Below are 10,600 nucleotides of genomic sequence, written 5' to 3' on the forward strand. Positions count from 1 at the left end.
ATCACACGAAGCCAGAATAAATTGAATAACGACTTCTCCAACCTTATACTTTTCTCCAGAGTGCCGTGGTTCATTGTTTATTAATGTGTTTCTGCAGCATTTACCGACCGCTGCAGTGCTGCTCTTCCACGCTTATTCTCCCGTTAGCTCCCGGTTAGCTCACACTGCAGCGGCCGCTCTAAAGTATTCACTGTCCGACTCACACAAGCAGCTGATGCATATCCCCAGTTCCCCTTAGCCTAAGTGAATGTGTGTCCGTCTGAATTGACACTGTTTGGTATCACAACGCTGTTATGAAAGTTTCTCTGGTATAAAACGGGTGATGTTAGCATAGCAACCGAAGCTAAACTGACTACTTGCATCCGATAGCTGCAATAATACAAAACAACACGTCTGCCTCTCTCCACAATGATCGATAACAGTGAACGGATGGTCAAAGTAAGGCACAAATAAACAGAACCACACGAAGCCTGGTTAGTGTTGCCTGACTTTATAAAGTGTGTTTATAGGCAGTACTGCTTGTAGGCAGGCATGACAGTCGACCCATGGGAGGTGGGTTTAGTTTCCTGCACGCCTCGACGTAAGAGAGACGTAAGCGACGTCACCTCTTAGCTCCAAAGCTCTTGCCTCTGGACCGACAATGTTTTGGAGCTGGAAATGAAGCGGATTCCGGAGCTAAGAGCCGGCGCAGCTCCGGTGTGAACTGGAAAACCCAGCGCTTTTCAGGCTCTAGCTCCGAGCCGGAGCTGAAAAGGCGCTGGTGTGAAAGGGGCATCAGAGACACACAGGGAGGGATTTGTGTTTTTTGAAAAACACTCGTTATCGTCATGTCAGGTTTTTGATGGATTTAATCAAGTCTTGGATTGCAGAGTATGAATGTCCTCTTGCTATTTTCAGTTGATAAATACGTGTGTAAAGTTCGTGAAGGCAGGAGGAAAGCTTCCGCGATCACTGTCTCCTCTCCGTTCCTCCAAACCCCGCCCCCTCCATGAAAATAATGAGTGACATGCTGATTGTGACCCGATAGAAACTTTATTATTCACTTAATCACTCATTGCGATATGATGAAGCTAACTTAATCTCATACATTCATTGGATTTATGTAACAGTAAGACAGAGAATAAGTGTGCACCCACATGCACTACTTTTGTTTTTATAATGCTGTTGTAAATACTCCCTTTTTTAACAGATGACCGTTGCTAGAAGCTGCAGCTAGACTGCAGAAGTATTAGTTTTTTGTTTTTGAGGATGGAGCAATTTCACACACAGATAGGTTAGACCTATACAATTGATGTATTATGGTTTATAATTTAATGTCAAGAAGAAGAAGAAGAAGATGGCTGAACTGTTCAGTGTCTGTGGAGATGGAGATGGAGGTTATACATCTCCAAAATCATGTTCAGTTTAAGTCTCAGCAAAACTCTCAACATTTCTGGAGCCTTGTAGACCCAGAAAACTATAAGAACATTCACCAAGCAGCACTGAACACGTCTGCTTTATTTGTCTCTGTTCTACAGACCTTTGTGAAGCAGCTTTTTCTGACATGAATGTCATGAAATCTAAATACAGAACAAGACTGACTGAACATTTAAATGACTATTAGAGTGAACCTAAGTGGGTACACTTCAGCATACACCTATGGTGGACTCCATGCAGCGCCATTCATCTCACTGACTGTAAAAAAGAGTGAATGCACTTATTTGACCATAAGTGCCATAGCTTGTATGGTGATTAAGGACATTTATGTGAATTCTCAGTGATGTACTCACTATGTGGGCCATAATAATATGTGAGACATTTTCGTTTTCTTGGACCTTGATGTGAAGTTAAGATGTTTGATAAGCTTTAGGTATTGTAATTTCACACGTGTACAAAAGTATAGCTTAATTCAACTGATGAGGGCTATGTGAATAAATGTAAGCGATGTGATTCAAGTAGCTCTTGGCCACTTTCATTTTTTCAAAGTAGCTCTCAGATGAAGAAAGGTTGGAGACCCCTGCTCCAGAGGGTTAAGGGCTGTAAGTATAATCGGCCTATGTCTAAAATGGACAATATTGTTAGGAGATTTAAACTATACAGCGATTCTGCACTGCGGTCAACTTAGCCGTCTCTCGAGTTTGTTTTTTTCAAATCAGCTGCTCTTCATTTTTCCCCCTGTTATATTCAATGCGTGATACACATATTTTTTACCACAAGTTCTTAATAAAACTGACACTGTTGGACTCGGTACTAGTTTGACTGCTACCATAAATGAAATGAAGTACTTTTACTGTGTACTATGTGAGTCCCCTCCATAGTACAGAATGCATGTTTTCTGCCATCTTTGATGAGTGATAAAAATAAAATTTTACCATTAGTTCTTGATACTGTTTGACTTTGTATTAGTTAGCCTACTACTAACAATACATTGAAGTACTTTTACTGTGTATTCATTGAGCAATCCTCTGTCAAAGTCCCCTGCTGAGAACAAAATCAAGCCACTTCTGCTAAGTTTGATGAGGGAATTATTTTTTGTTGCCATTAGTTCTTCGTGAGATTGATCCTGTCGGACTCAGTACTAGTGAAACTACCCCCACAAGTAGGCTACTATGAATTACTACTTACTGTGTACTTTCCCAGTAATCGTCTGTCAATGTCCCCTCCTGAGTACAAGGATGCATGTTTTTCTTTTAATAAGCGTTAAAAAACATTTCTTCCTGAGACTGATATTGTTGGACAGAGTATTTTAAGAGGATATACATGATATTAGCAATACTTCCAGTCAGTACTCCAGCAGCAGGATTTACCTCATGGAAAGTCTTTAGAGTCTGGCCTGGATAGCTGGTCATTCAGCAAAGTGACACACTCTGGTTGCCCTATTATGATGCTGCTGTCTTTTAATATATAATTATTCCTCTGCCGCTAGTCCGTTCGTTAATCAATATGACCCCCAAGGATCAAAGGTGTAAAGTAAACTTGAGGATAACAGGAAGACAAAAGTGAATTATTTGTTCTTTAATGTGAAAGTGAAGCGTCTGTGGCTGTCCCTCACTTTGGATTTGAGTTGTTGTGGTACTTGTACTTTACTCGAGTATTTCCATCATATGCTACTTTAGCATAACGTTAGCATAAAGCTAGCATTATCATAGAGCTAACTAGCAGCTAGACCATGAGTGGTAAGAACCAGAGAAGACAACGTAAAACGAATATTATTGAAAATGATAATAACCGTTCCAACATCAGTAGCTACCTATCTTTACCTTAGTCACTCGCGCTGACTTAACTCAATGGCGTTTTTGGAACGTTTTGGCTAACACAGCTGCAACTCATCTCCACCTGATTTCCCGCTTATGGTCATGGCTGCATGGAAAATACACATGACTTTGCGCAATGTAATACTAGTGAGAGTCATACCAGCAAAGCCTCCACACCAGCCTTGACACTTTTGAGTCACACCCTACGTGATGTTTACACATACTTTTAATACAAAAATTATCAGCATAAATGATTGAATATACGTGGTCCTTACCTTTGTTACGCCCAGGTCTAGGGGCATTATTTTACCTAGGCGCAGGACAATTTGCGCTCTCCCCACTCTTCCCACACCCAAGAACACAGACACCGAGTCAGAGAAAGCGTTTGGTAAATGTATTTACCAAAAATATACACAAACAGGAGTAGCAAAACCAACAAAAAATAAACAAACCTTACAACTCAAAATCTTACCTAACCGAGAAAATAAATATACAGGCTTCTTACCTACACTAACTTAAACAGGAGAAAACGATCAATCTAAAAGGGAAAAGAAAACAAAAGGGTTGCACTCCTGAGAACGTAAATCTGTCTTGCAAAGACAGGTAAAGTGACACTGGCCCGCAGCCAGAGGAGAAGGACAAAACAATACCAAGGTGCGCTCACAGTACCATAGAACAAAATATCAAAAAGCGCTGAGTAGGAGAAGTGGAGTCAGTGAGAGCGGCTGAGGAACTGCACGGCTGCAGTTAAATATCCTCCCGTCTCCCCAGGTGGACCAATCAGCCTGTCGAGGGCCTCCAATCAGCTACCGGGCACCACCTGTTCACTCATACGCAGCCACAGACACAGGAGGAGGAAGAAAATACCTGCACACAAACAACATAACGACCCAGGGTCGTAACACCTTTTTGAAATAATGTAGGCTCCCCTTCCAGACACAGGTTGTTCTCCGCCATGAGATAAAGAAAAAAGGGCACTAAAACCGGAAGTGTAATTAACTCCAACTAGAGTGCATGCAATCAACTCCCTTAAATAACACGGCCTTAGAGCTTTGTCAGCACTGCAAGTCTAAAAGAACACCCAAATCAACACTTATCAACTCGAAATAATTGACACTGAAACATTAACACTATTTCACACTACAGAATTTGCTGTGTACAGTGTATGAAGGGGGTGGGGCTGGGCTTTATCTAAAGTCAAAGATGAATCTTGATTGGGCCAAATTTGACCTCGAGTCACCCAAAACAATTCTGCTGGGTCTTCCCGAACCGAACACCACATTTTTTAGAGACCTTCAGACTTGGCTAGAATTGTCAAAATCGGTATTGTAGTGTTTATATAGCTGTTGTGGAGGATATCATGAAGCCTTGTTCAGATTAAAAAAACTAGAGCGTAGTTATTATATAATTTTAACTTGAAACGGGTCACGAGAGAACCCGAACACAACATAAGGGTTAAGAAGTACAACACAAGACTAGCAAAAGTTTCATCTGTGGGCCGTACTGCATTTGAATTTGTTGAAGGCCGATTCAAAATGGCCCCCGAGCCATAGTTTGGACACCCCTGGTTTAGATACTCGAGGGTTCAAGAGGCGTTATTGTCTTATAGCTACAGTGTAGATATGGCAATGAAAATCTCAACACGTCTACATAAATATATATATATATGGGTAACTCCTGACAGGGCCGGTCTTTGGCATAGGCGGTCACCTAGGGCGCCAGATCTGGGGGGGGGGGGGGCAAAAAAACATTTTTGACCGTTGGTGCTCATCCTCATTTTCGGCTTTGATGTAACAACATTCATAATTAAATAAATGTAACACCCTTTTCATCCCGGTTACACTTTTCATTTGACCTGTACGATGGGCGCTGCAAGTGATGACAGTGGGGGACATTGGCTTATACTATAGGACAGTAAACCAGCTAAAATCTCGCCTAGGGCAGCTAATTGGCAAGAACCGGCCCTGTTTATTGATATCCATTTAATCATATTTTACATCTTGGTTCTCTCTTCGGACGTTGGAATATTATTAATACAGAATTGCTCATTTGCAAAAGTCAAATTAGATTGAATTGTATTACATGTTATGACTACTGAGCCAATGATTAAATTATTATACAAAAATCAAAATGATAATTAAAAGTAAGAATATATATTTATTTAATATATTTAAAATGTGAGTTTCACTTCCTTTATATATTTATTTAAGTATTCATTTTATTTATTATTCATGTATTTTTTTCATTTAGTCTTTCATTATTTATTTCCCTATATATACATTTATTCCTGAATTTAATATATATATATATATCTGTATTCATGCATTTATTTATTCTGCATTTATTTATAGCAGCAGAAGTCATGCAACGTGGCATATAAAGTTCAGACATAATCTGATGGTTATCGTGGGTTTTCATGGTTCGTTGGTCTAGGGGTATGATTTTCGCTGAGGGTGCGAGAGGTCCCTGGTTCAAATCCCGGATGAGCCCTCCTTATTGCAAAAGTTGTACCTCAGATGGGTTTGATATCAACTTATCATAACATCATTTTAGTTTTACAGTTTCTCAGCCCACGGGTGCTGGTGTTTAACAAAACAGAATAGCACATTTTAGTCTACAATGCATTATAATATTATATTACATCGTTAAATGTATTATCAGCACTATGGGAGTTTCCCTGCGCAACCATGTTTTGTGATATATATATATTTAGGTGATGAATGGAGAAAGTCTACTGGTCAAATTTAAGTCAATTATGTGCTCACTTACCCATGGAGGTTTGAAAATGACATAATATATAAAAATACAAAAATAAATGATTAAATAAGATAAGGGAATAAAACAAGAATGTTTGATATTACAGGTTACTTGTTAGACGCTTTTATCCAAAGGGACTGTCATACTCAATACTGTGGACAATCCCCGGAAAAAATTTAGGGTGAAGTGTCTTGCACAGGAACACAATGACTTACTGACTATAGTGGGGTTTGAACCTGTGACCCCCTGAACCCAACACCGAAGCAGTAGTCCACTGCACCACACGCCTGATAAATACACTTGACAAAATGGCCAGATGGTGGAAGGTAAATACAGAATAATACATTTGAGTCTACAACACATTATAATAATAAATTACATTTAAAGAATACAATGCAAGAATTGAACCGAGTATCAAAGATATTTATTTATGAATAAATCTCAGCTCCAGAATAACATCCAGTTTATCCAACGTGGTCATGACTATCAATTACAACTTTTTATCCTGTGGTAGGAGGATGCAGAGAGAGGAAGAACCTGTGTTTCAACCGATCAAAGAAACGAACATGGGTAAGAAGCGTTTACCATCAGGAAATCAAACATTATTCACAATTGTAAATGTATTATCTCTGCCCAGGTGTTGGGTATTTGTTGTTGTCAGTCCTGAAGTATTAAAATAACGTGTTATAGCAGAACGTTTAATACAGCGTATTTCTGGTATATTCATCTTTATGTCACCTGATATATAGTGTAGGAGCCAATTAACTGTGGGTATAAAGGTAGGAACCGTACATGTGTTGGGGAGAGGTTCCGCCGGAAGGCCCATACAGTGTTTGACCACACACACGGAGAACACACACACACACACACACACACACACACACACACACACACACACACACACACACACACACACACACACACACACACACACACACACACACACACACACACACACACACACACACACACACACACACACACACACACACACACACGGGATTACAAGCAAAGCAAAGGTGTTGTGTAAACGGTAATATCGTGTGGTGAATATGGAAAGAAGCAAGAAAATGGAAATAAATTGACTGTTTCAAACTGGAAACTTTGTTTCTGACCTTTATTCGGCAGCAAACTTGTGTGAAACAAATCTTTTTTCGGAGTAAAGGATGGCAGAAGACACTACACTACCCAGAATCCCCAGCTATCATTTGGACGACACCATGTGCTCTGTTTGACAAACCCCGTGATAGTCCTCAAGCTCTGTGATTGGAGAGTGTGCTCCGAGGGTTAAGCCGATTCTCGAACAGCACTTGAAATGGGATGGAACCACGGCAGACTGTTCAAAACTGGATTTGAACGGGTCCACCGCGTCCCTCCCTCCTCCACCCCGTCCCCAGAACTACACATGCTGGCTATTCTGTTTCGCAACATGTTCTCTATATGGCACGTCTCTACTGGGAGTTGTAGTTTTAAAAGACGTTTTCGTATTTCCCATAAAAAGAAGTTGCCAGTATTAAACTGTGTACATCCCTGGAGGTTTAGGGGATAGGAAACACTCACATTTAACATATAATTAATAAATGGGTGAAAATTGCTCGTGCCCATAATGGGCAGCATTCATATATATACCCACACGCCAGCTAAGGTCAGAAGAGCTTTATTTAACAGCTGGTCTTATGTTTGTGACTCCTCCTCTTGTTCATTGATAACATTACATTACATTAATTGATAAGCCTGAAACATGCACTTGTCAAGGTTCAGAGGCAAATTTTGCAAATATGGCAGTAGCCATCGATCAGCTTAAGATAAGATATACTTTATTGATTCCAAGTTGGAACATTTGCGTTACATCAGCATGTGTAACAGTTGTAATGCAGTGGTGTTTATTTGTAAATCATTTAGTATAATCACACAAATTCTGTGTTTTATATTTAACAATTCTGTGTTCTTTATTTATTGATTGTTCAATACCTGACAAGGCCGGAGATGACATATCTGCATACATCTTATAAGAGTATAATACATTATGTATAATATCAGTTAAAAAGTGCTTCAACATAGTTAACATTGCTGGAGGTATGCACACATATTGATAGATGTCTTGTAATGCACTGTTGAGGAACCTGCGACCCAAGTTTTTCATTCAGTGCAGAACTACACCATAGTTGTGTAGGCCTATATGATATGTCAATAAACCTTAGAAAATCTTGAAATCTTGAACGGGATGTGCAAAATAGTCATTACATACAGTCTTTAATTAACAATTAGTAGAGAATAACGAGTAATGAATATACTTTATAGGGATCGTATTAATATCTAATAATAAAAATATTGATATTCAATAACATGCTTTAACCACTAGGTGTCCCTTTATATCAGCTGTGCACCTTTATGGTGTAAATGCAGCCTATCTACCAATTGAATCAAATATAAAAGTCAACCGAATTAGTGTTGATACTGCAAGGAGACGTATTGTGTGAAAAGAAATGTAAGATGTTGTTTAATGGCTGATATATTTATGAACCACGTCACGTTTTCAGTTCCTCATGTTTGTCTAGAGGTCTTCTCATCAGGGCTCTATAAATACAGAACTACGGCAGATATGTAATATGTAATGCAGCCGAACCGTGTATTACAATGCCGTTATGTGATGACTTTCAAAGAGAAAAGCAAGAACACTCGGAATAAGGTATTATTTTATTTTTTTAAAATGTTTTCGGTCTGTTTCCGGTATTTGTTAATGACGATGTGCTCTGAGATGTTAGACTGGAATTGCACAGGGGAAAATAACGTATCTTTAGATGCGGATTTTGTTAAACTAATATGTCTGCGCTGTGGACCAACACTATACATTGACGGGGAAGGGGGTAGCAATAAAGATAACACCATTAAACAGTTACACAACATAACAGAAATAATATCGATAGCAGCGTCCCTAGCAACCACCTTGGTAACAATGAAAACGTTGGACGCAATTTGCTGAAGTAATCTTCGTAATAACTAGCAAACTAAAGATCATGTACATCCACTGCACACCTCATCTGAAATAACAACTCATATTTCTCGCATCAAATAACATCAAAACGCATTTTAATGGCCAAACTAACTTTAAAATAGACATTTTACACCGAGAATAAAACGAAGTTCGGCCATGTTTTTTTTCTGCAGGGAGAAATTTGAAGATCACGTGACGTCAAACAGAGCTTATGGTGTAGTCCAAACGATAGCTGGGGATTCTGGGTAGTGTAGTGTCTTCTGCCATCCTTTACTCCGAAAAAAGATTTGTTTCTCCGAATCGAAGGGGAAAAAATACAAAAGCATTGCACACAATTTAAACCAATCAATGTTGTGTAATTAACAAGGATAATCTGTTGTTTTTTAGTGGATGAGTAGTGCAGATATCACTGTAAAATCAATCGTCAGTAAGGGTAATACTTACTTCCGGATGTACAATTCTCCGTTATCCAATGAGAATGGACGCTCTCATTGCCTTTAAGGGCAGTCGACACAAACGAATGCCGTGCTTCCATGAGCGTCCATAGAAGCATATGGACATCCCGGAAAGCTGAAAATGGACGCTAAGGGCCCCCCCCTTGCGTTGAAAATGGACTCTAAGGCCCCCCCCCTTGCGTTGGAAAAAGCCGGCAGGGGACTTGACATAACGTCAACATAGGCCGACCTGGGAGTGAGGATGTGTTGATCTGACATGTATGTAAAACGTCGCTGGAGACAAGTTCAGTACATTTCTGATCTATTTTGGAAGCGTTGGGTGCGAGAATACCTGCCATTGCTACAAGAGAGGCAAAAGTGGATCCAAAGGAAAATGAATATAGTCGCTGGTGATATTGTAGTCATCATGGATTCCTCAGCTCCCCGCGGTTCCTGGCCTCTTGGCAAAGTATTGGAGGTTTTTCCCTTACAAAGGAGGACTGGTGCGCTCTGTAAAGCTACAGACCAAGACCAACATTATTGTGCGACCTACTACTAAACTATGTTTAGTACAGGAAGTGTAGGATGTGCATTTCTATGTATTGAAAAATGATTTTACATTTGGCTCCTTAATTGTTTTCAATTGATACCTGTACTATCAATTAGGGGCTGGTGTGTAGGAGCCAATTGACTGTGGGTATAAAGGTAGGAACCTGTGTGTGTTGGTGAGAGGTTCCGCCGGAAGGCCCATACAGTTTTTGAGCACACACACACGGAACACACACACAAGGAGCACACACGGAGAACATCCACACACGGAGCTCGCACAGAAACACGGGATTAAAAACAAAGCAAAAGGTATTGTGTAAACCATAAATATCGTGTGGTGAATGAAACAAAGAAACCAGTAAAAAAGGGAAATAAATGGACTATTTCAAACTGGAAACGTTGGTTCTGACTTTTATTTGGCAGCAAACGAGGTGTGCGTCAATTACACCCACCAAGCGGATCCTCAGAGGCTTAAAGCGTTGCCTTAGCCTCGACACAGTCATTAAGAAAAAAGGGATGGAGATCTGGCAGAAAAGGTGGGAGAAAGACCAGAAAGGCAAGGACTATCACAAAGTACAATTACAATTACAATTAATATTCATAAAGAAAGAAACAGAAGGGAGGAAATCATG

This window comes from Pseudochaenichthys georgianus, chromosome 16, assembly GCF_902827115.2.
Source record: "Pseudochaenichthys georgianus chromosome 16, fPseGeo1.2, whole genome shotgun sequence".
Taxonomy (NCBI): domain Eukaryota; kingdom Metazoa; phylum Chordata; class Actinopteri; order Perciformes; family Channichthyidae; genus Pseudochaenichthys; species Pseudochaenichthys georgianus.